General features: G+C 40.7%; 1 long non-coding RNA gene across 1 annotated transcript in view; it reads left to right on the forward strand.

Moving 5' to 3' along the window:
* Nucleotides 1–481: 481 nt before the first annotated feature.
* LOC127530079 (uncharacterized) overlaps nt 482–25,658 on the forward strand; it is a 243,753-nt gene continuing 218,576 nt past the window's right edge. Inside the window, exon 1 of the long non-coding RNA XR_007936610.1 lies at nt 482–501. This is a non-coding gene — a long non-coding RNA (uncharacterized LOC127530079). The remainder of the gene's footprint in view (nt 502–25,658) is intronic.

Raw genomic sequence — 25,658 nt, forward strand, 5'->3', positions numbered from 1 at the left:
TACTCGGGTCTTGAAACTCGAAAAATCAGACCCCGACTTATACGCCCGATCAAAAATATGACACTTAGATTTTTCCTCTAATCTTGTACCAGTTTCTCAGACACATCGAATTTTGTTGCAGCAGTGCAGTTACCAATTTTTTTCACCACTTCAATGACTTTTAATTTCAAACCAACCACATATTTTCTTCTGATCGAACGCTTAATCGTAGACAGTGCAAACGTCGCTTCGGAATAGTTCAGGTATTACCATGTGGTCACGTAGGCACAATGCATAGAAAAAAAGGCACTGTGCTCTGTGGTTACTCTCTCAGGAGGGCATTAGCATATCATAATCTCTTGGACCAATAGTGTGAGTTTTCCACATTCGACTTATATGACGACTTATATATATATTATAAAATACCGGAAATTACATGGTAAAATCAAGCCCCGAACTTAAACGCAAGTATATGCTGTAGTTAATATTCTGACAGGACTTTGAAAAAGATCATACCAAAATGTTCTTTTTCCATGTGATTCCTAGAGGGGAAAATGCTTCATGTAGTTCATTTTTTTTGTAAATATTGATATACCCACAACAACAGCTACAAAAGTATGAATGTTTTGTGTAAAAAAGACAATTATATCTACTCAAAAATATGCTTTTGTTATATTAAAATTAGGATTATTTAAGAAAGTTCATACAATTAATATTGCATCAACCAATCATTAAATATTTACCAATACAAGCAAACATATATGTATTGTACTTTTGCTGGAAGTGTATTATTGTTAAATCTCTGAACAGACATACAAGTAACAATAACATTGTATCCAGGGTCGGCTCAACAGTACATTGTGCCTCTAGGCAGTGTTGGATGCCCAAAAAGACATCCATCTTTTAGATTCTTGCTGAAGCAGAAGGTGCTCCCTTGAAGATTGTTGCCCTGGTGATCACAAATAAAATGAATGTGCAATGGGAGAAAAAGGACATGCATCTCTGGACCTGAACTGGGGATGACAAGGGGGAATATTGGAGCCCCCAAAGGCATGGTCCCCTGATTGTATGATGTAGAATATGTGGTATGTATGCATGACAATAAACCTGAACATGACCTTGCACTTGAACCTCTCTTTAATCCTCCCCTTTTGTCTGGCTCACTCTTTTTCACCTGCAGGCCGGTGAGATTTTTTGGAACCTCACATCCTTTCAGTTTTAATGATCTGGCCGTCTGTATAGCCAAGTTTGCAATTTTAGCTGCAGAGATCTTCTGCCAACACCATTAAACACAGATGCACTGCAGGAGCGGAGGTGCTGTGCAGTAGGAAGCTGGCAGGAAACCACAGTTAGAGATGCCCTTGCAGCCCCCAGATGGAAATATTTACTGTAAGAAGTCTCTGTGATTATCTACTGTACATTTTTGCCACATTCCACCTATTGTTTGAAAACTATAAACGACTGTGTAATTATAGGCTTTGTGTATTTTAATAATTAGTTAATCGTCTTAGCTGTACTTGATTGCAGCATAGTCATTACCATCTTCATATTTCATTAATTATACAGTTATGTCATCCAATTAGGAGAGATCCTTAGCAGCTAAAACTACATTTTAATCTAATGCTGTCTCCAACTGAAAGCCAACTTTATTTGTGAACTTATATCTTAATTAAATGGTAGGATTAAACTGAATTAATTTTAATATGGTAAGATATGTTTTAGATGAAAAAGTCAATGTCAACCATAGGCGAGTCAGTCCCAATTACATAGGTTCCTACACTTCCCTTTGTGAATTATTTGAAACAATAGACTATCTGCTCGACTGAATTGTCCAGGTCAGCATAATTAAACTTTACCTAAAATGTGCTTTTGTAAGATTGACTCCTAGAGAACTGCAGCATCTGCAAGTTTTCTTTAACTTCCGTTAATGAATAGCGACTTGACAATGGGGAGAGAGTTCTTAATTAGTCAATTTAATATTCTAATGAGGTCATTGCTTAATAAAGAGTAGAGTTCCAATGAAAGCTTTCAGACACGGCAGTGTTACAAGGTGAACTACTGATCAAAGTAACAGCCTCACTTCTGCAGATCTCTACTCCGAATTCTATATACCTCCTTTAGGAATTCACTGACTTCACCAAGTTCTCTGATTTATTGAGGTCCTGTTCTCTGAATTCCAAGCTCACAATTACACAGTTTTTACTGCCGCTGCTAGTCATATAACAAACTACTTCAGTCACCATTCTAAAATCATCACATTTTCATTTTACTTTAGGGTCTGTGCATGCCTTCTTTTTATTTTCCTTTTATGTTAACAGTCCATATCACAGAATAATAAATGTGATATCCTGTATGATCAAATCATCCTCTATGCAGGAATATTTATTTATTTTTGTACAAGTTGGTTACTAAAGACATTACCCATCACAACTGACAAGAAACACAAAATAAATAATTTTGGGGTTTTTAATTAAGAAGCCACCTTGACAACCAGGTAGGTCATGCTGCAGAAAACTCTTTGGGGGTCAGATTGGCGCACAGTGACTCACATAACTGACTTTGGCAATCCACTTAATGGTCTTTCATTTCACTTTTTAGCAACATCTATGGTCTCAAATAAAAAAAATATATGAGTAGTGCAAAGAGTTAACTGCATGTGCAGTGAAGCAAATTAAACATGTAGGATCTTCTGTATTAACAAATCATTCAATTTATAGATTATGCCTTTAATTGCAGTGTAATTTCTTTCTGTCAATTATGAGTTCCATCCATCCATCCATCCATCCATCCATCCATCCATCCATCACTCCATTTTCTAACAGATTACAAGGGTTGAAGCTTACCCTGGCAGCATTAGGCAGATGACAGAAACTAACCCCAGATGGAGTGCGCTTGTCCATTGCAGAGCACACACTCCTTTATATAGAAATAATCAGAGTTTATTGGATATATTATGTTCAGGCTAGGGCGGCACAGTGGCGCAGTGGGTAGTGCTGCTGCCTTGCAGTTAGGAGACCTGGGTTCGCTTCCCGGATTCTCCCTGTGTCTGCATGGGTTTCCTCCGGGTTCTCCGGTTTCCTCCCACAGTCCAAAGACATGCAGGTTAGGTACATTGGCAATTCTAAATTGTCCCTAGTGTGTGTGTGTGTGCACACCCTGCGGTGGGCTGGCGCCCTGCCCGGGGTTTGTTTCCTGCCTTGTGCTCTGTGCTGGCTGGGATTGGTTCCAGCAGACCCCTGTGACCCTGTAGTTCGGATATAGCGGGTTGGATAATTGATGGATGGATGGATGTTCAGGCTACAGGCAAAGTTTATGTTGTAAATTATGATTATATAAACTGCTCAAAAAATTAAAGGAACACTTTCAACATTCATCAGATCTCAATGGGAAAAAAATCATGCTGGATATCTCTACTGATATGGACTGGGTAATGTGTTAGGAACGAAAGGACGCCACATTGTTTGATGGAAATGAAAATTATCAACCTACAGAGGGCTGAATTCAAAGACACCCCAAAAATCAAAGTGAAAAAGTGATTTGGCAGGCTAATCCATTTTGACGAAATTTCATTGCAGCAAATCAAAATCGTACTCAGTAGTTTGTATGCCCCCCACGTGCTTGACAATGTTGGGGTTGCATGCTCCTAATGAGACAACAGATGGTGTCCTGGGGGATCTCCGCCCAGATCTGGACCAGGGCATCATTGAGCTCCTGGACAGTCTGAGGTGCAACCTGATGGCGTTGGATGGACCGAAACATAATGTCCCAGAGGTGTTCTATTGGATTTAGGTCAGGCTAGTGTGGGGGCCCATCAATGGTGTCAATTCCTTCATCCTCCAGGAACTGCCTGCATACTCTCGCCACATGAAGCCGGGCATTGTCGTGCACCAGGAGGAACCAAGGACCCACTGCATCAGCATAGGGTCTGACAATGGGTCCGAGGATTTCTTCCCAATACCTAATGGCAGTCAAGGTACTATTGTCTAGCCTGTAGAGGTCTGTGCATCCCTCCATAATAATAATAATACATTTTATTTATATAGCACCATTCCCCATGGATATGCCTCCCCAGACCATCACTGATCCACTACCAAATGATCATGCTGAACGATGTTACAGGCAGCATAACATTCTCCACAGCTTCTCCAGACCCTTTCACGTCTGTCACATGTGCTCAGGGTGAACCTGCTCTCATCTGTGAAAAGCACAGGGCACCAGTGGTGGACCTGCCAATTCTGGTATTCTATGGCAAATGCCAATCAAGCTCCAAGGTGCCAGGCAATGAGCACAGGGCCCACTAGAGAACGACAGGCCCTCAGGCCACTGTCATGAAGTCTGTTTCTGATTGTTTGGTCAGAGACATTCACACCAGAGGTCTGATGGAGGTCATTTTGTAGGGCTCTGCCAGTGCTCATCCTGTTCGGCCTTGCCCAAAGGAGCAGATACTGGTCCTGCTGATGGGTTAAGTACCTTCTATGGCCCTGTCCAGCTCTCCTAGAGTAACTACCTGTCTCCTGGAATCTCCTCCATGACCTTGAGACTGTGCTGGGAGATACAACAAACCTTCTGGCAATGGCAGGTATTTATGTGCCATCCTGGAGAAGTTGGACTATCTGTGCAACCTCTGTAGGGGTCCAGGTATCACCTCATGTTAGCAGTAGTGACATTGACCGTAGTCAAATGCGAAACTATTGAAAAAACAGATGAGGAGGGTAAAGTGTCAGTGGCCTCCACCTGTTAAACCATTCCTTTTTTGGGGGTCGTCGCATTGTTGCCCCTCTAGTGCACCTGTTGTTAATTTCATTAACACCAAAGCAGCTGAAACTGATTAAAAAACCCCTCTGCTACTTAACTGACCAGATCAATAGCCCAGATAATACTTTATTTATCCCAAATAGGAAATTTAGCTTTTTATAGAAGCTTAAGAAATATTATAACTAACAACAACAACCCCGTCAAATACACACAAAGAATTAGAAAAAAAAAAAAAATCTTCTGACTTGGCTAAAGATATAAAAGCAGTTACAGTGAAACATTATGAAGTTATAATCTTGCTGTTGAAAATCACACTGGTTATCACAGAATTGTAGAACATGTAAAGGATAAGTTACTACCCACACTGAAGGAACACTGTCTCCTAATAAAAGAAGAACCTGCTCCGCCATTGCTTGTATAGTTTCTTTGTGTTACTAGACCACTCCCAGAATGTTGATCAATGTAGAGGCTCTTTGGTGCAGCATAATCATTACAATCTTTATATAAAGTTTATACAGTTCAATCAGTATACATATTTACTTAATAATGAATAGTCAAGATGACTGGATGAAATACCAGCAGAAGTGTGGAAGAGCTTAGTAGAAGAGGAAACAGATGTGTTGTAGGATCTAATGCAGAAGATCTATGGACAGGAGAGAATACCAAAGGAGTGGAGGAACCCATGATTGTACCCATTTATAAGAAGAAGGGCAATATTCAGGATTGTGGAAACTATAGAGGGATAAAGCTAATGTTACACACCACAACAATTTGAAAAAAGGGTTACAGAGAGAGGCATAGTAAAGAGAACACCAGAGGGGGCAGCAGTTTGTTTTTTGGAGAGGAACAACTGATGCAGTCGTTGCATTGAGACATCTCATAGTGAAGCATAGAGAAAAACAGAAAGGTTTGCATATGGTGCTTATTGATTTGGAGAAGGCTTATAATAGAGTGCCACATCAAGAGGTCTGGAGGTGCATAAGAGAGAAAAGAGTACCAGAGAAGTATGTGAGAATTGTTCCGGATATGTTAGAGGGAGTTGGGACTCGAGTTAAAAACACTGCTGGGGTAACAGACAAGATCCTAGTTACAGTTGGTCTGCACCAGGGCCCTTCTTTAAGTCCTTACCTCTTTGATCTGGTTATGGATGAGATATGTTAATAAATAAAGAACCAATCCCCCTGGTGCACACTTTTTGTTAATGACGTTTGTGTAGAACTGGAAAAGAGAATGTGTAGAGAAAGCTGGAAGAATGGAGACGGATAGAGGATTGAAGTTAAATAAGAAGAAGTCAGTATATATGAGGTTCAATGATGATTAGGATTCAGAAGTTAGCCTGCAGGGAAAACTATTGAAAAGAGTGTGTAGATTTAAATATGTAGGATCAGAGGTAGCCAAAGATGGAAAACTAAATGCAGAGATAACACATAGAGTGCAGTGTGGATGGAACAACGTACAGTGTATATGGAGTGTTGTGTGATCAAAGAAGTAAGGAGAAAGTTAAAGGTAAGGTTTTTAAAACAATGTTAAGACTAGCTGAGAGACATAGGCAGTAAAGGGAGCAAAGGTTAGATGTGGCAGAAATGATAAAGTTGAGATGGATGTGTGGAGTTACAAAAAAAGGACACAATAAGTAATGAGACAATCAGAGGTACAACAACAGTAGGAGAAATATTTGGGAAAGTACAAGTAAGTAGGTTGAAGTGGTATGGACATGTGATGAAGGGCAACAATATGTATGTGGGCAAAAGATTGATGGGAATGGAAGTACAGGGAAAGAGACAGCGAGGGAGACTAAAGTCGAGGTGGTTACATAAAGTCACAAAAGATCAGAAGGAAAAGGCCTTGACTGGTAAGGAGGTGCTGAACTGAGGTGTTTGGAGAAGCTTGATCAAGCTCATCAAACCCTCATAGAAGTGGGAGAGGATGAAGAAGAAGAAGACTGAATAGTCAAGAGGGCTGATGGGAGACTCAAAGCAAATTGTAATATATTACCATGACTATTAGATTGTACAGATAAAATAACCAGTGTGTGCGTGCTGGTAAGAAGGAATAAAATAAGTTTAGACTTTTTTTAGTTGACGTGATATTTTAATTAACTGCATGGCAATGATCAAAGTGGCCTCACTAACAAGTAACAAGGCTATTAACAAATTAGCAGTTGTCTGTCTGTTATCCAAGTTCAGCTGATGCAGCTTTTAGACTTTTGGCTAGTACTTTTCTCAAAGGATTAAATCATTTGGGGCTTTATATAAAGAAAACAATTTGAATGCACCCAATAACACAGTTGTTTGGAGACATGAGAGAGACAATCTTGGACATGTAAGAGAGATCGTGTTGAAGACAAAAAAGAAACATCATGCTGCTGGATGATGAAGAAACTGCATTTAATGAGCGTCTCTCTTAAAAAGTGAAAATGCACCCCAACAGATAGTATTAAGGGGAAAAGGACAACACAATGGCTTGCACTTTAAAAGAACGCCTTATCTAGGTTAAGAAGAAAAGACTGTCATGTATATTGACATATCCACTGGTTTAAGAAAAGACTGAAACTCTACAGCTGCTCAAGGCAGACCACCTGATGCGAATCTGGGTGGAATTTGATGTCAATTGTTCAGGTTGTATGTTTTTAACTTTTTAATTCCTATTGTTCGGTATTTGATTTCTCAGTACATAAATATATAATTTAATTACATAAAGTTTATTATTATGTCACTTAAACTATCTTTTGTTTATTGATACTAGCAATCACAGACGGGTTAGGGGTGTTTCCTGTCTAATCTGTCCTGCAGGGAAACAGGGAGACGTTCTTGTTCAGCCCTGTCAGTGGTGTAACTGGGTGGAGCTGTAGTCCCAGAAGCATGCAGCTTATCATTGTTGAGGTTCCCAGGGATGAGTATTATGGGATGTATTTGTAAAACAAGGCTAATAATCTAAGGCAGGGGTCACCAACTCCAGTCCTGGAGGACCACCATGGCTGCAGGTTTTCATTCTAACCCTTTTTTTAAAGAGTGTGCTGTTTGTGCTGCTAATTCACTTCTTGTGAATTAATTTTAATTGAATTGTTCCCCCAGAATTTCTTTATCGTTCCTCTGAATTGATTCATTTCTTTCCTTAAATGGCACCCAAACAGAAATGAAATGTGAAGTGAGTGAGCCAACAGAAGACCAACTAAGTCAGGGCCTCAAACTCTAACCAATTTCACTCCAACCAGCTGCTTAATGAGGTGTTGATTCTTGTCTTTAATTAAACTTGTTCTTTAATTGTGTGGCTTGTTGCTGCTCTCGTGGTGCATTAGCAGACATTTCCAAAATTTTTTTTTTTTTTTTTTTTTTTTTTTTATATTTTTATTTTATTAATTTTCATTGTAATCATTCCATACAAACAGATCCATTTATAACCCAACAAATTTGAAAACAAATCAAACCCCATCCCTGAGAAGGAGAGCTTAGCTAAAGGAAAATTTCTTTAAGCTTTTTAATAAGGCAACATTAGGCAAAAGAAGGGGAGAAGTAAATATCTATATAAATAAGAGATGGAGAAGGGAGTTAAATACAATAATAGTTAATTCTCTTATTCTAAAATAATATTGATTAAATCCTGCCAAGTTTTGAAAAAGTTTTGTACAGATCCTCTAACTGAAAATTTGATTTTTTCCAATTTCAAATAATATAAAACATCAGTTTCCCACTGACTTATAAGAGGAGAATTAGGATTCTTCCAATTTAACAAAATAAGTCTGCGTGCCAAGAGTGTAGTGAATGCAATCACCGTTTGTTTGTCCTTCTCCAATTCAAGTCCATCTGGAAGGACACCAAACACAGCTGTTAGTGGGTTAGGAGGGATTGTGATACTAAGGCTGTCTGAGAGGCACTTAAAAATCTTTGTCCAAAATGATGTTAGTTTGGTGCAGGCCCAGAACATGTGACCCAGTGAGGCAGGAGCTTGGTTGCAGCGCTCGCAGGTCGGATCCTGGCCTGGAAACATTTTGGACAGTTTTAAGCGAGACAGATGAGCTCGATATATAATTTTTAGTTGAATAATTCTATGCTTTGCGCATATAGAACTCGAGTGAATTCTCTGCTTTGCTACCTTCCACTCCTTTTCTGATATATTGATTAAGAGATCTTCTTCCCAATGTCCTCTTGGATCTTTGAAAGGTAGGGACTCTAATAAGATTTTATATATTGCGGAAATAGTGTTTGTTTCCTCGGAATTGAGCAGTATTTTTTCCAGCATTGTGGAGGGTGCAAGGTGGGGGAAATCGGGCAATTTCTGTTTAACAAAATTTCTAATTTGAAGATAGTAAAAGAAATGTGTAGCTGGGAGGTTAAATTTTGAACGTAATTGTTCAAAAGATGTAAATATGTTGTCTATATAAAGATCTCTGAGCATTTTAATCCCAAAACTTTTCCAGGTATTAAAAACTGGATATACTTGCGAAGGTTGAAAGAGGTGGTTCCCTTGCAAAGGTGCCACTGATAAAAGATTTTCCATCTTAAAATGCTTCCTAATTTGGTTCCATATTCTGAGTGAGTAAAGCACAATTGGGTTATTAGTATATTTGCGATAACTTTCATTTATTGGAGAGCAAAGCAGGGAATATAAAGAAGTACTACAGGATTTTACTTCTATTGCAGACCAAGCCTGTGTATGTGCATTTATTTGTGTCCAGGTTTTTATGGCTTGTATGTTTGCTGCCCAGTAATAAAACTGAAAATTAGGTAAAGCCATGCCACCTTCTGCCTGAGGTCTTTGTAGGGTCGCTCTTCGGATACGTGGGTGTTTTGAGTTCCAAATGAATGAGGTTATTATTGAATCTAACTGTTTAAAAAACGATTTATTGATATATATTGGAATGTTTTGAAATAAAAAGAGAAGTTTAGGAAGGATATTCATCTTAACAATGTTAATTCTTCCGGCTAGAGTGAGATGAAGGGTTGACCATCTATGCAAGTCTTGCTTAATTTTTTCCATACAGACGCCAAAATTTTGTTGATAAAGAGCTTTATGTTTACTTGTGATATTTACCCCTAGGTATTTAAACTGATCTGCTATGGTAAAAGGTAGGGTGTCTAATTTAATATTATATGCTTGTGAGTTCACTGGAAAGAGTATACTTTTATTCAGATTAATTCTAAGACCAGATATCTTTTGAAATTCTGTTAGTGCTGTTAAAACAGCAGGGACAGTGTTTTCTGGGTCCGATATATATAAGACCATATCATCTGCATTTCCAAAATTGTTGATTTTTCTCTTTCTAAGAGGACTGTTAAAATGTTTTGGTGACCTAAGCAGATCGAAATACCTTAGACCTTCATCTTTCTTTATTTTCAGATACTGTATAATGGGCCCAGTTGTTTTGGCTCTTTTTGCATCTCATTATTGTTTGGCTGATAATTAAGGAAAAAGAAACAATTAAGGGGTCTGAGTCTTCAAGAACAAATCAATTAAAATTAGTTCAAAAGAAGTTAATTAGCAGCAAAAACCGATCACTCATTAAGAAAAGGGTTAGAATGAAAACCTGCAGCCACAGTGGTCCTCCAGGACTAGAGGTGGCGACCACTGATCTAAGGTACAGTATAGAGGCATTTTTATTTGTTCTCCAACAAAAATGGAATCTGGGAGGTTAGTGTATTACCTTTACTAAAAGAGGTAATGCACACCTACAGTATTTAGGATTAGACACAATAGGAGAGCTTTCTTGATAAAACAGACTCCTATACTCTATCTCACCCCCATTGTCAATACAACCCATAAGTGCAGATGCACTGGAGAATTTCTGCAGGTCAGTGACATGACCTGGTGTTATATTTGCAGTCTGAGGTGTACATGGTAAGGATGAAAAGAAGACAGGACTGTTCACTGTGGTGATCCACTGTTACTCCCAGTTAGACCAGAGGCTCAGTCCTTGGACATCACAAACTGTGGTCTGCCTGCCAGAGAGGCCATTGTCCAGGACACCATAGGGTCACCCATCTACATATCTCTGAGTTTACACCTTCATAGGGATGGCAGGATGGCATTAAAGGCACTGGACATATCAAAAAACAAAATCCTAACAGAGCTGTTGGCTTTATCCAGATCAGAAAATCGCCTTAGGGAGCAGATGATTGCACCTTCCACTTCCAATCTTTATCTAATAGTCAAACTGCAGTGGGTCCAAGTTTTCTTTCACAAGAGGTCTCATACAGACCAGGATCAGCCACTCAAAGTTCTTCATGATGTAGGATATAAGGGCCACTAGTCTTTATGAATAACAATAGATGTAACAATTATGTTATGTTATGAAGTACATCCATAAAAAATAATACAAATGATATTTGTAAATTTTGTATTTTTCTTGCATTCTGAACATTCAGTTACCAACACAAAGGCAGTGGAGCAGCAGATAGTGATGCCGAAGCCTCACCACTTTGGGGACTTTAAATCTTGAGCAAGGTTATCTTTGTGAAATCTGCATGTTCATGATATGTGCAGGTTTTGTTTCCTTTTTGGGTCTCCTGCTTGTTTTATAAGAAGTCATAACGTTTTGCTTTGATTGGCATTTTCAAAGTGAATGCAATTGCATATGTGAAAGAGTGTGTCCTGTGATGGATTGGTGTTCCATTCATGGTTCCTGCCATCTTGTGCCCACTTAAGCCAGGACCAGCTCCAACCTACCTTAACCTTGCATTGGAATAATGTGTTATGAAAAGTACTTGACCTAAAACAAACAGGCGGCCATAAGGTTTTTAAACTGGTTGCTGTAACTCGTGGCTGTCTGTACTGATTGCACTCTACAGGCACCTCATTATTTGGTCTATCTTCTGATTTTCTGCAAATGCAAGTTGTTTTGTTTTTTTTAATGTTTAAATTTGTCAATGCAATGTTAATATTATTTTAAACGACCTCCTGATATACCTACTATGACATTAAGGACATTATATATCTACTGTATACGGCTTCTTATATTTACAAAGTTAGTAACTTTTGATTATAAGCACTGGTTTATTTTTCTTGTTGATGTTAAGATCCTGATTGATCAGTAGTCAGCTTATAAAGTTAATCAATTTTAGTATTGCTTAATAAAATAAATATAATGTGTTCCTCTGTATTAAAAATACTCTTCCTTTGTTTATTAAAATTGTTAACAGCCAGCAAACTATGCTCAGAACAGTGAGTAAAAGAAAAATGTCAGCATTCCTGAAATCACATAACCCATCCTGATGCCTTCTCTATGCAGCACATGAGACATGAGCACTGCCTTATTCTCATCGTGTGCTCAGCCCAGCTGAACAGATGTGCTACAGAAGAAAAGCACAGTTTAATTAGCATCACCAATCAAGAGCAGCGATACCCTCGCCTTAATCTGAGTGTAACTCAAGGCTAATTTTGATTTAATTGTTTTGCTTAAACATCATCACTTGGCAGCATTTAAGGTATGCACCTGCTTGGTTCGTCTGACTTAAAGCTTTTTTTCTGCTTGCTTTTCACTGAGCATGTGGGAGGGAGCATCAATATGTAAATTGACCCCAAGGATGTGCTGGGGAGGAGCATAACTATATAAATTAAACCGGGGGTGTGTTGAGGAGGAGCATCACTATGTAAATTGACCAAAAGGATTTACAGGGGAGAGGCATAAATATGTAAATTGACCCAAGTAAACTGTGACACGGGGTGTGTCCAAAGTTTAATGTGACAATTAATGGTTGACCAAGTTATTGCTAACAATAATGGAGACAAAGTCAAGCAAGGCAAAAGGTCAAAACTTGGAAATCAAAAATATAATCCAGCAACCAGAACCCAAAGTACGAGATGTTAATCAGTAGACAAAAAGCAAAACAAAACCAATATAGGAGCAAAAACCTAGAATTATGGTCTACTCAAAAAAGAAGCTAATTAAACTTTGATAATTTTTTGCACATTGTGTGTTGTGGAAGAAAAATTAAACTTAATAGTCAAATAGTCCTTAAGGGGTAATATATTGTTGTTATTGTGTAGGAAGTGTTTTGGTATGATTTTCATATTAAAATCATAGCATCTATCTTAGAAGTAGCCTATAAGGTTAATAAGTGTCTGATACAAGCATATCAGGAAACTCATATAAAGGTCAAATTAAAAACAAGGATCAAGAAGGTTCTGGGAGGTTTCAAAGTGGCTGACTGTCACGAACCCAGTAAGTGTCACGTACACAGAAAACTCCATACACGAATAACAGTTGAATTCAAATAGAAGTATATACAGTACATATCTATACTAGGGTGTTCCCCCCTGCTCGCTTTGCTCGCCAGCCATTTCGCGTCTCTGCCAGTCGCGTTGTGAAGAGGGGGGCTGAACGCACCCCAAGGAGACGCGGTCGCTCCACTGATACCCCCTCTTAAACGGTGATACAATGGGAAACAAATAGTTTTTTTTTTTTACCTCCTCTTTGCTCGTTCAGCTGCTGGTTGTTCCTGCTGCCATGCCGCATGATCTGCATCTCGTGTGGCACTTTGAACATTTAAAAGCCTGTACAGCAGCTGTCCTACTCTTTGTCTTTTATTTCCAGCCCCGGGCGTGGTTAAATCTTTTGGCACAAAGTCCCGTCTCGCGAGCTGAGAGTTCTTGATATTTTTAGTTTATAAATTAAAACACAGAATAAAAATCTGAAAATCTGACCTCAAATTAAAGTCTGATAAATTCTGAAAAGAATAATTCCAAACATATATTATTCAGGTTTTAAAATAAGCCTGATTTAAAGCGTGACAGAAAAAGTGACATAATAACGTCACCGTTGCACTTTTAGCCATAGGATTTTATATATATAGAGTAGATACAGTATATATCTTGTCACACACGCACACATCAGGGGCAGCAACAGGGTCTGGTTACTGTTAAAACGATGGCACACGGGACTAGTCATGTGCACTAATGCCTTTTTTCTCCGTCCTTGCAAGAGCAAATAAGAATTGCACTTCCCTATTTTGACAGCAGACCACCCCTTAGGTGACACCACTTTCTGCGGATGACCTGCCTCTTCCTCCCTCTCAAACATTTAAGCCCAACAACCCTCTTGTTCCTGAGTCACTTATTTGACTCAGTCTGGACAGATTACTCTCGTGCTAACAACCAATCTCTTTGACAGCATGCCTGACAATATACAGGGTGAATATCCCCCCAAACCTTTATTTCTGTCTTTTGTCTCATTACTATATATATATATATATATATATTGTGACAGACGACCGCCTATGGACTCCGGTTGTCACCCCCAGGCCGCTAGGAGGAGCCCTCCGGACAGCATATTTGCGCCCCGAGTTCCAGCAGGGCCTCATGGACTTTGTAGTGTTTTGACACAGCCCTGCTGGATACCTTGGGGGCCGCCAGGAGTCGCTGTAGGGGGGCTAGTAAGCTCTTGTGTGCCCTATAACCCGGGAGTGCATCCCAGTCACGTGACTGGAAGAAGCGATGTGCTCCCGGGATGAAGAAAAGGACTTTGCCCTGACCCGGAAGGAAAACGGACTTGTGGGTTTGGCTTAGAGCCACTTCCGGGTCAGGGGCTTTAAAAGGACTCTGGGTGAGCCCAGACATTGGAGCTGAGCTGGGAGGAAGGGTGGCAAAGTGTCTGGGAGTGTGGAGGATTGATTATTGTGTATTGTTATTATTATTGAGTATTGTGGAGAGGAGGGTGCTTTGTGCACTGTATTGTCCAAATAAATACAATTATTGGACTTTTACCTGGTGTCTGGAGTCGAGTCCGAGGGTTCAAGGGGTCATATATATAGTGTAGCAGATAAGCCCTTTGTCCACCTCTCGGACCCTCAGGTACCACTCCAAACACGATGTAAAAGTATAACAACTATTTATTTTACAGTTATGACATGCACAAAGCACCCTCCACTCCACACTATTCATATAACAAATAAACTCTCTCACAAACCAATCCTCCTCACCAAGACACTTCGCCCTCCTACCTCCCAGCTCAGCTCAATGTCTGGGTTTACCCATGAGTCCTTTATACCCACTGACCCAGGAGTGGTTCCTGCCCAACAGTCCACAGTTCCTTATTCCTTCCGGCTCAGGGTAAACAGTCCTTTTCTTCACCCCGGGAGCACGTAGTTTCTTCCCGTCATGTGACCATGACGTACTCCCGGGTTATAGGGCACATACGAGCCTACGAGCCCCCTTACAGCGACGCCTGGTGGCCCCCAAGGTATCCAGCAGGGCTGCGTATAAAAACTACATAGTCCATGAGGCCCTGCTGGAACTCGGGGGACATTCACGCTGTTGGGAGAACTCCTCCTGGCGGCCTGGGGGTGAGAGCCGGAATCGAAAGCCGGCAATCCACCACAATATATATATATATATATATATATATATTGTGAGCTGGGGGGCTGATCGCACCCTCGGAGAATACAGATGTTCCTGAAAAACGTTGAGAGACTACCTTCACAATGCTCCTTACCTTACTTGGCGGCTCTGTCGCGTGATAAGCCTCTCGCGTGGTACTCCACTTACTTAAAAGCCTGTATGGGCACCTGTCAGATTCGGAATTGATTGTTTGCTTCTCTCTCTCTCTCTCTCTCTCTCTCTCTGACGTTCTCTGCTCCTGGCAGAACTGTCATCTCTGACTTGTCATGGAGCACCTTTAAACTTCTGAAAAAGAGACAAATGTTTGTTTGCAGTGTTTGAATAAAATTCTTGTTTTCTACAGCCTCCTGTGTTTCTGTGCAAATCTGTGACCCAAGTGTGACAAGTGGTACCAGGAGTGGTTGCACAGATGAATGCCGAGGAATTATTTCAAATCGCTCAGAATGTTCAGCTTCCTTACAAGCCGGAGAATGATCCGATTCCTCATCAGAATGTCAAACTTCAAAATAATCGGCAAAATATTCCTCTGCCTCCACTTCCTGAAAATTCTAAGAATGTGCTGATGAAGATGGGCCCTTCCGATGACCCAGAGATGTTTCTTTTGGCTTTTGAGCAAGTGGTGACTTTGTTGGGATGGGACAAACAACACTGGGCTGCTATCATCAGCCCTTTTTTGTCTGGGGATGCCTTACTTTCCTTACATAATGTGCCTTGCAATAAGCTCATGATTTCCTGAAGCGGCAAGTTGTTTTGTGTAAGACCACAACCTTTTTGGCTAAAGGTTTTGCACTTAATGACTGGAAACTGAATATGGAAGGTCCCATCCATGCGTAAATACAAGATTTGATTCATAAAGTGCATTGCTGGTTTGAGGAGGACGAGATGGAGTGAGTCATTGAAAAAGTTGTCATGAACATAGTACTGACTGGGATACCTGCAGCTCTCTGAGATGAGTTTCTTCGTCATGATGTTGAATTGTTAACGATTGTGGCCAGACACTTAGAAGGTTCTCAGACTGCTTGGAGAAAAAGGGTGGATTTGGTGCCCCGTATGCTGTGTCACAACCTCCAAGGGAGCGCCCAGGGTATTCTCGTCGCTTTGACCGAAGACTGGAACATCGACAGGCTTCAGGACCCGACAATCGGATGTCGTCAGGAAGGCCTCCGGGGAACACAATTATTGATGGTGTGCCCGTATCTGGAGAAGCAGGAGGAGGCTGAGGCCGTGGACGTTGCCGCAGATATTTCAGCAGTGGAGCTGAACGAAGATCTTTCCGGTGTGATCAACCTGGTCAATTGGTGAAGGAATGTCACCTGTCTCCAGCTCAATCGATGGAAATTGAATTGGCTGAGGTTTGTTGCTCCCGTAGTCCCTATTCATCTGAAAAAAAAGACGGCTTATTGATCTTGGTAAAGTTGGGGGGCCGCGAGATCTCGGCATTATTGGACTCAGGCAGTGACCTTTGTGTTGTCAGACGGGACTGAGACTGTAAAAATACATTGTGTACATGGAGATGTTAAAGACTATCAGACATTGCTTCTTCCTTAGACTTATAAAGGTCGTCACTTTAAAGTTTGGTCTGCCGTTTCGGACTCCTGCCCCTGGCCATTATTGATAGGCAGAAGGAATGCCCTTTTTCCAGACCTGGTAGCGGTCGGGGAAATTCTAGAGCCCCAATTAGATATTGAACCCAGTCTCTCCAGCGAGACTGAGGGAGACACCCCCCACCCCTCAATTTCCCAGAGTGGCAGGGAGGCCCTTCTTCATCCTATCAGATTGTAAATGCCTACGAACTCAAACCAAGTACTAGCGAGCAGTCGGATTTTGTGCGCTTGCAGCATGCTGATAGCTCATTAGAATATGCATTTAAACAGGCTTGCTCAGCTAATGACTCCTATTACCAAGAGCGTGAATCCAGGGGCTTGAAAACTCCACACTTTCTAGAAAAAGACAGTTGCCTTTTAAGAGTGATTTCAGATCATTTAATGGGGGGAATTTATTGAACAACTAGTTGTACCTGAAGTACATAGGGAAATTCTTTTGCAGCTGGCCAACTCTCCCATCTTGGGAGGGCACCTGGGGTTGATAAGACCAGAGATCGGTTATCAAAACGATTTTATTGGCTGAATATGGGAAAAGATGCTGAACAGTTCTGTACTTCATGTCCTGACTGCCAGATCGTCTCCGCTTATAAGCCTCCTCGGACTCCCCTTTGTCCTATGCCTATTTTGGAAGTCCCCTTTCAGCGGGTGGGAGTAGATATTATAGGCCCTTTGCCTAAGACTAAAAATGGGTATCAATATATGCTGGTGTTGGTTGTCTATGCAACACGATATCCAGAGGTGGCTGCTTTGAAAAAGGCCAACTCCTCCACTGTAGCCAAAGCTCTGTGCGGGATTTTTACTCGTATTGGCATCCCTAGAGAAATTTTAATTGATCAGGGCACACCTTTTACTTCTCGCGTGATGAAAATTGTGTGACAGCTTTGCTATTAAGAAATTGAGTACCACTGTTTACCATCCACAGACTAATGGTTTGACTGAACGGTTTAACAAGACTTTAAAACAGATGATCAGGCGACTCGCTCATAATGATCCTACATCCTGGGACTCTGTCATCAACAGCATGAGCAGGAAACTCAGAAACGTCTTTACGATAGGCGCAGTAAGCTCCGTGAATTCAAACCTGGTGATCGTGTTTTGGTACTGGTTCTGTTTGACCCGCACAAATTTCTAGCTAAAGGGCAGGGCCCTGACATTATTGAGGAGCATATGAGACCAGTAAATTACAAGGTTAGAATACCAGGCCAGCGCAAACCATTCCAGATTTTACACGTTAATCTCTTGAAGGAATGGTATGACCGACAGGGGATTTACACTTCCTTGGCTGCTGTTTCTCAGACCAATGTTGCCATTGGTAATGATTTGACTAATTCACAAAAGACAGAATTGTTAACTTTGATTGAACGGAACACTGATGTCTTTTCAGACTTGCCAGGCATGACTAAACTTGCAGAACATAAAATCACTACTGAACCCAGTGTCCAGGTACAGATGTGGCCGTTTCGGATACCGGAAGCATGACGAAATATTGTGCGCGAAGAAATCAATAAGATGCTCTCATTAGATGTAATTTGTGAAAGTAAAAGTGACTGGTGCAGTCCGGTTGTATTAGTCCCAAAGCAAGACGGTTCGGTTCGCTTCTGTATCGATTTCAGGCGCTTGAATAAGGTCTCTAAATTTGATGCTTATCCAATGCCCCGTGTTGACGAGCTGTTAGAAAAACTGGGTCAGGCGACCTATATCTCCACGCTAGATCTCACAAAAGGTTATTGGCAAGTGCCTCTAGAGGCTGACAGTTGTGAGAAAACAGCATTTGCGACTCCTGACGGACTTTATGAATTTACGAAACTCCCGTTTGGTCTTCATGGGGCACCTCTAACTTGATGGATCAGATATTGCGTCCACATTCTGAATATTCTGGGGCATACCTTGATGATGTCGTGATTTTCAGCAACGATTGGCATTCACATTTAGAACATCTTCAGGCTGTCAAGGACAGCCTGAGACAGGCTGGCTTGACTGCTAACCCTAAGAAGTGTAAACTGGGTATGTCTGAGACTCATTATTTAGGTTATTCCATGAGCAGGGGTTTACTTCGGCCACAGTTAAGAAAAGTGGAAGAGATGCTTGCTTACCCCCAGCCAAAAACGCAGAAACAAGTATGCGCTTTTCTGGGGCTTGCTGGTTATTACAGAAGATTCATCCCTAACTTTGCAAATAGGGCTGCTCCTCTTTCAGAACTTATTAAAGGCAGGAAAAACCGCCCTATTTTATGGACAGAAATTTGTGAACGTTCCTTTTGTGGTTGGAAAACCGCTTTGAGGGGGTGTGAGCTGGGGGGCTGATCACACCCTCAGAGAATACAGAAGTTCTTGAAAAACGTTGACAGACTACCTTCACATTGCTCCTAACCTTACTTGTTGGCTCTGTCGCGTGATAAGCCTCTCGCGCGGTACTCCACTTACTTAAAAGCCTGTATGGGCACCTGTCAGATTTAGAATTGATTGTTTGCTTTTCTCTCTCTCTATCTCTCTCTGACGTTCTCTGCCCCTGGCGGAACTGTCATCTCTGACTTGTCATTGAGCACGTTTAAACTTTTGAAAAAGAGACAAATGTTTGTTTGCAGTATTTGAATAAAATTCCTGTTTTCTACAACCTCCTGTGTTTCTGTGCAAATCTGTGACCCAAGCATGACAATATATATATTGTCACACACGTGCGCATGGGGAGCAGTTTAAGGACCTAACATCCACCGCGACAAGTCGTGCCAAGGGACAACCGCAGCGTACTAACCTCTCTCTCTCTTTATTCCTTCAAAAAGAACAAGGCTCCACCACCGTAATACTGCCCGGACGATCCAATGAGCCACAGCACTTACGGGTTCCTTTATTTCCTCTGGTCCCCCTGTGATGACATCAGCTACCCATCCAGCACCACAATTTTCCCAGCATCCCACCATGTAATTTCTGGACTGTCCCCATAAAATGTCCGTCTACCCTTCCTTCTATGTCTTTGAGTTATTTTGAACTACTGACCGTAAGAATTTTTGTTACAGTATACGGGACCACAAACCCTAAACCTTTACACGATTTGTGTATTTATAACAATATATATAAAGTATTGGGAGACACAAGAATGTAGTGGAATGACTTTTATTTTGGAAACGTATTTGGGTGAATAATTTAATGAACCAATCAGGGTAAATGTCAGATGTTGTGTAAGCTTTTATTCATCACAGCTATGCAAATTAAACTGCCCATAAATGTGTCTGTCTGTCTTTGCTTTGTGACCATTCTGTGCCAGCTTCTGCTCGGGGAACCATCCCTTAGCAGATTGTTGTGAAAGGGTGCCCAGTCTTCATGAAGAGAAAGACGCATTGAACAAGTTTACTCCTGCCTGGTTCCTGACACAAAAAGTTCCTGGCTGTGGACAAATTTCTTTCTTTAATATATTTCCAATTTAATTTCTTTCACATTGATCACCAAGGGATAGCATATGTTGTGATCATTGTGAATTTATAGCATTAGCCTCATGATGTCATTAGTGTGTTACCATTGCACTTCTATCCTGTGTTAAGTAAACAAAGAAAAAGGATATGTGAATTAAAAAAAAGAAAACCTTGTAAAACTGAATCAAAATGAAACATACACCTCAAATATAAAACAGAACACAAATATAAAAACAACTTTACATAACACTGAGGATGTATTTGGAAGAGTATCAATATATAATTTGACACCAAGGATGTGTTGAGGAGGAGCATCAATATGTAAATTAAGCCTGAGGATGTGTTTGGTGGGAGCAACAGTATGTAAATTGACCATGAGGATGTGTTGGCCAGAAGCATCTATATGTAAATTAGGCCTGAGGAGGTGTTGAAGATGAACATCTATATGCAAATTGACAGCAAGTTTCTGTTGAGGAGAAGCATTAAAATGTAAATTAAACGTGAGGACATGCTGGTGAGAAGCGTCTATGTTCATATGTTCACAGGGTCAATATTTTCACTTGTACAGAGTACAGTGAAATTCTTACTTGAGTGCATTAATCAACAAACAACACGTCACTGCTTTCCGGTGAAAGGAACCAGGGAGTATCACTGCCTCATACTGAAACTTAGTTTTTGTGCAAATTAAAACTGTGGATGTAATGGAAAGGAACATTCATAAGTACAAAGATTCCAAGAATTTGACAGAAGAAACACCAATACGTAAATGAAGCCTGATACTCTAGGTGGGTGCTGCATTGCAAAATACTGGGCATAAAATATTATGCCTTGCTTGGAAAAAGATGGGGTTGTCCTGCTGAGGATAGGATAGGATCAGGAGAGGCAGGGCTAGACAAAAGAGTAGACAAAGTCATTGCCAGAAATTAAAACACGAGCCAAAGTAGCAAAACCATAAATGAGAAACAAAACTGCAAGTCAAAAAGAGCAAGTAATTGATCAAGGAGGCCAAAAAAAGTCAATAATGAACACAAGCCTGATAAAAGTGAGGAGCACTAATGTGTAGTAAGAAGTCTGTCTAAAATGAAACCAAACTTCTTAAATAATCCACCAATGAGCCAACATAGCAGACTTGTGATCGCGGTGATGTGTAGAGGTAACTTTGACTTTTAAAATTCCTACAATAAAAACAAACTTATATTTACAGAGCACATTTTCAAACAAACAATTTGGTTCAAAATGCTTTACAAAATGTCAAAGAGAAAGTTACAAGAAAAAATAAAGAAATACGATTAGATAAGAATAAAAATGAATATGTAACAAAAAATAATTTGTTCATTCATCTGATAATTACTTAATAATTAATCCATATATCTTATAAAACATAGATACATAATTAGAAGATGAGTAATGTCCTTATATATAATATTATATTGTAAGTCTCTAAAGATGAAGAAAAAAAAAGCAAAATCAGCAAGGGCCATAAGACTACTCAGCCCCCACTGGGCATTCTACCTGACATAAATGCACTTAAATCATTCCTCATTGTTTTCATGCTTCACCTGAGTGGATCTGATGCAGCTGATCTTGTGGACTTCTTGGTCACCCACCTTCATTCCAGTACCAAAGGTGGCTGTAGGTCTCGGTCAGGTGGTGGTAGTGGCGTAGAATGCCACCACAGATGTACTGGGAAAGAAAGCAGAGAAAAGCAGAGATCAAATCCCTGAAGAATATGATCATTTTATGACTATATAGTTTATTGAGTGTATGACTAAAATGCAGCTACGAAAAAAACATTTTTTTTAAATTTTCCACAGTATTAGCCTGGCATATCTCTGTTGGACAAGTACTCCAAAATAAAGGAAAGAGCAAGACTCTTTTTAAAGTTTAGGTCAGAGTTCATGATTACATCTAAATTCTTTACCACCACCTTGATTTTTAATGCTGTCAGATCAAATGATAACTTCCGGTTGAGCGAACGCTGGCGTGACTGGTCGCCGCTGCCCTCCAGTAACTTTTTCACTTTTTATCTTTTTTAACTTTTTTACAATGTAATGGACTAAGCAGCTGTTTCATTTTCATTTTGGCAGATTTATTTGTTGAGTTTTATTTTTCAATCATTTAAAGCTAGACTGATTTCTAGCTTGACTGATGATTTGGCTGTGTACGGACTATTCTTAGGCCTATCCCTGCTTTGAAACTTACCTGGCTTTGTTCTCCGGACATCTGAGTTGTCTGCGGCTTCGCTTAACATGTGGACCGGTAGGATATTTATTTGGTTCATGTTTGTTTGGTCCCTCCTGTCACTTGCTATCCTACCTGCGACAGGCCTGCTTCAGTACTCAGCTGCCGAGCTACTCCGCTTTCGCCTGTCCAAGCCTCCACTGACTGGCCTGTATCTCCACCCAGACATCGTATTCCTCCCCCGTCGGAGATACATCCACCGCGGGTCCCGCTGGAGTATCCAAGCTGACAGTTCAAAAATAATAAACTCCATCTGGTTAACAGCTCTCAACGTCCTCCACGTAATTTAGGCAGAGTCGCAGACCACAGTGTGTTAGCCTGCCTAGCCCGGTCGGCTAATACTGTTGCTAAATGCGATAATGCCGTTGTCAACTTCGGTCTGCTGAACATCCGCTCACTCACGAGCAAGGGGCCTCTCATCCACGTTCTCCTCACTGATCGTAAATTTGATTTTTTCTGTCTAACCGTCTAACTAATTTCAATAATTTTTGTTCTATTTCTAATCTACCCTTCATTTCCAAAATTCTTGAAAAAATAGTGGCTATTCAACTTCATTCTCATTTATCTCAAAATAATCTGTATGAACAGTTCCAGTCTGGTTTTTGTCCCCTCCGCAGTAAAGAAACGGCACTTATAAAAATTACTAATGACCTCCTTATGGCAGCTGATTCTGGTTTAATTACTATTCTCATCCTCCTTGATCTGAGTGCAGCCTTTGATACTATTTGTCACACTACTCTTCTCAATAGATTATCTTTTATTGGCATTACCCACACTCCACTAGACTGGTTCAGATCCTACCTCTCAGGCCGCACTCAGTTTGTTCAGCTTAAAACTTTCACATCCCAACCCACCGCTGTTACTTCAGGTGTGCCCCAGGGCTCTGTCCTGGGGCCCCTCCTTTTCAGTATTTACCTCCTTCCCCTTGGCAATCCATCCATCCATCCATCCATTTTCCAACCTGCTGAATCTGAACACAGGGTCACGGGGGTCTGCTGGAGCCAATCCCAGCCAACACAGGGCACAAGGCAGGAACCAATCCCGGGCAGGGTGCCAACCCACCGCATCCCCTTGGTAATATCTTTCATAAATATAACATTAGCTTCCACTGTTATGCTGATGACACCCAGCTCTATCTCACTAGCAAACCTACTGCTTCCTTCCCACCCTCCTCACTTATTGATTGCATAGTAGAAATCAAATCCTGGTTTTCTTCAAATTTTCTTAAATTAAAGTGACAAAACTGAGGTTCTCCTCACTGGTACAAAAGCAACATTATCCAAAACTGATCATTTTTCATTTGTTATTGATACTTCCTCTGTCTCCCCTTCCCCACAGGTTAAGAGTCTGGGTGTCATCCTTGACAGTACTTTATCCTTCCAGTCCCACATCAATGACATTTCCCGGTCTGCATATTTTCACTTGCGTAACATTAATTGTATTCGCCCCTCCCTCACTCCCCACACCACTGCTATCATTGTTCATAGCCTTGTCACTTCTGGTCTGGATTATTGCAATTCCCTTTTCTTTGGTCTTTCTAGCAAATCTCTTTATAAGCTTCAACTGGTCCAGAATTCAACTGCCAGCATTATTACTAGAACCCTCTCTATTCACCATATCACTCCCATTTTACAGCAGCTTCATTGGCTTCCAGTTCAGTTCCAAATTCAATTCAAAATTCTCTTACTAACTTTTAAAGCTTTCCACAACCTTGCCCCTCCATATCTGTTTAACCTCCTCCATGTTGCCATTCCCTCCCGTACCCTTAGATCCTCTTCCTCCATCCACTTGACTGTCCCCTTTGTCCATCATACCACTATGGGGAGCAGAGCATTCAGTTGCTCTGCTCCCCAGCTCTGGAACTCACTACCACCTGAGCTTAGAAATATTGAATTATTTTCACTTTTTAAATCTAAACTTAAAACTCATTTGTTTAAGACTGCTTTTTCTCTTTGATTACAATTGCTCTGTCTGATTTTAACTTTTGTTTATAATCTGTGTTTTATCTATTGTTTGATGTCCTTGAGTGTTTAGAAAGGTGCCTACAAATAAATAAAATGTATTATTATTATTATTATTATCATTACATTTATTTATAATATTCTCACTATTTCTATTTTTGCCAATCACTAAGATATCTGTTTTTTTCTTATTTAAAATCCCTACTAGCTTCAACATGCCAGCAGCCATACCACATGCACTTCAGAACAGGTCATGCAACTGAATGGCAATTTTTTGGAATATGTCATAATAGGTGCTGAAACATGGGTGTACAGCCCCTGCAGACTTTTTGTTGTTCCTGAATATGAAATCCACCTGAAATGGCTACAGGTTTCAAACAATAGAAAAATTCACCATGGGACTTTATGTGACATTCTACAAAATGAGCTCCAGGATGCAGTCTACAAATGGAACAATTGTTGGGAGTGGTATATAAATAAAGGAGGGGAAAACATTGAAAGAGACAAGTCTGATTAAGCATATTAGTAAATGTTATTTTTTTTAAAAACATTTTGTTTTCTTTTAGGACAAATCAAGTATGTAATAAGGAATGTTTAGGACAGTAGCATTGATTTGTGAATGTGATGAAGAAGGAGAAGGGAGGAGATGTGGTCAGAACATTATCTCCTCCAGAACACTAGGTGGCAGCCACATTGGATGACAGTGGTGCCTCGGACTCCCACAGGGCTCTATGGGAGTTGGACTTTGATGCAGCCCTGTTGGGGTCCATGGGCACTGCTAGGGGGTGCTGCAGCAGATGCTGAGCCCTGGAGCACAGCACTTCCACCACACCTGGAAGTGCTGTCGGATGCCCATCACCAAGCACCTAGAGTACTTCTGTGTACCTTATTTAAGGGGCCAGCAGACAATACTCGATGAGTCAGAGTCGGGAGGAGGGAGACAAATCTTGCCGGGGAAGAGTGGAGGAGAAAAGGAAGAAAAGAGAAGAAAAAGAAAAAGAAAGAGAGTGTTGTGCTCGCTGGAACTGTGTATTTCTTGTAGGGAATGGGGACGGCGGTTCTCACAAGGGAAAAATAAAAATAAAATCTGTGTGCTTGGACTTGTGCCTCCTGCGTCTGTCTGTGTTGGGTTGGTGTGGTTGGAATGCCCTCTATCGGCCACAAGAGTAAGCACCAATGAAAAACAAAGGAGGAGCTTTGTTGACCTAATGGAGAGCAACATCAATAGGTAAATGAAGTCTGAGGGTATCGTAAGATGGACTATTGATATATAAAAGTAGCCCCTAGAATGTGGTGAGGAGACGTACTGATATGTAAAGGAGTACTGAGGATGTACTGGGGAGAAAACAAATGAAGTCTAAGAAAGTGGTGTGAGGAACC

This window comes from Erpetoichthys calabaricus, chromosome 13 (assembly GCF_900747795.2).
Source record: "Erpetoichthys calabaricus chromosome 13, fErpCal1.3, whole genome shotgun sequence".
In the NCBI taxonomy this organism is placed as follows: domain Eukaryota; kingdom Metazoa; phylum Chordata; class Cladistia; order Polypteriformes; family Polypteridae; genus Erpetoichthys; species Erpetoichthys calabaricus.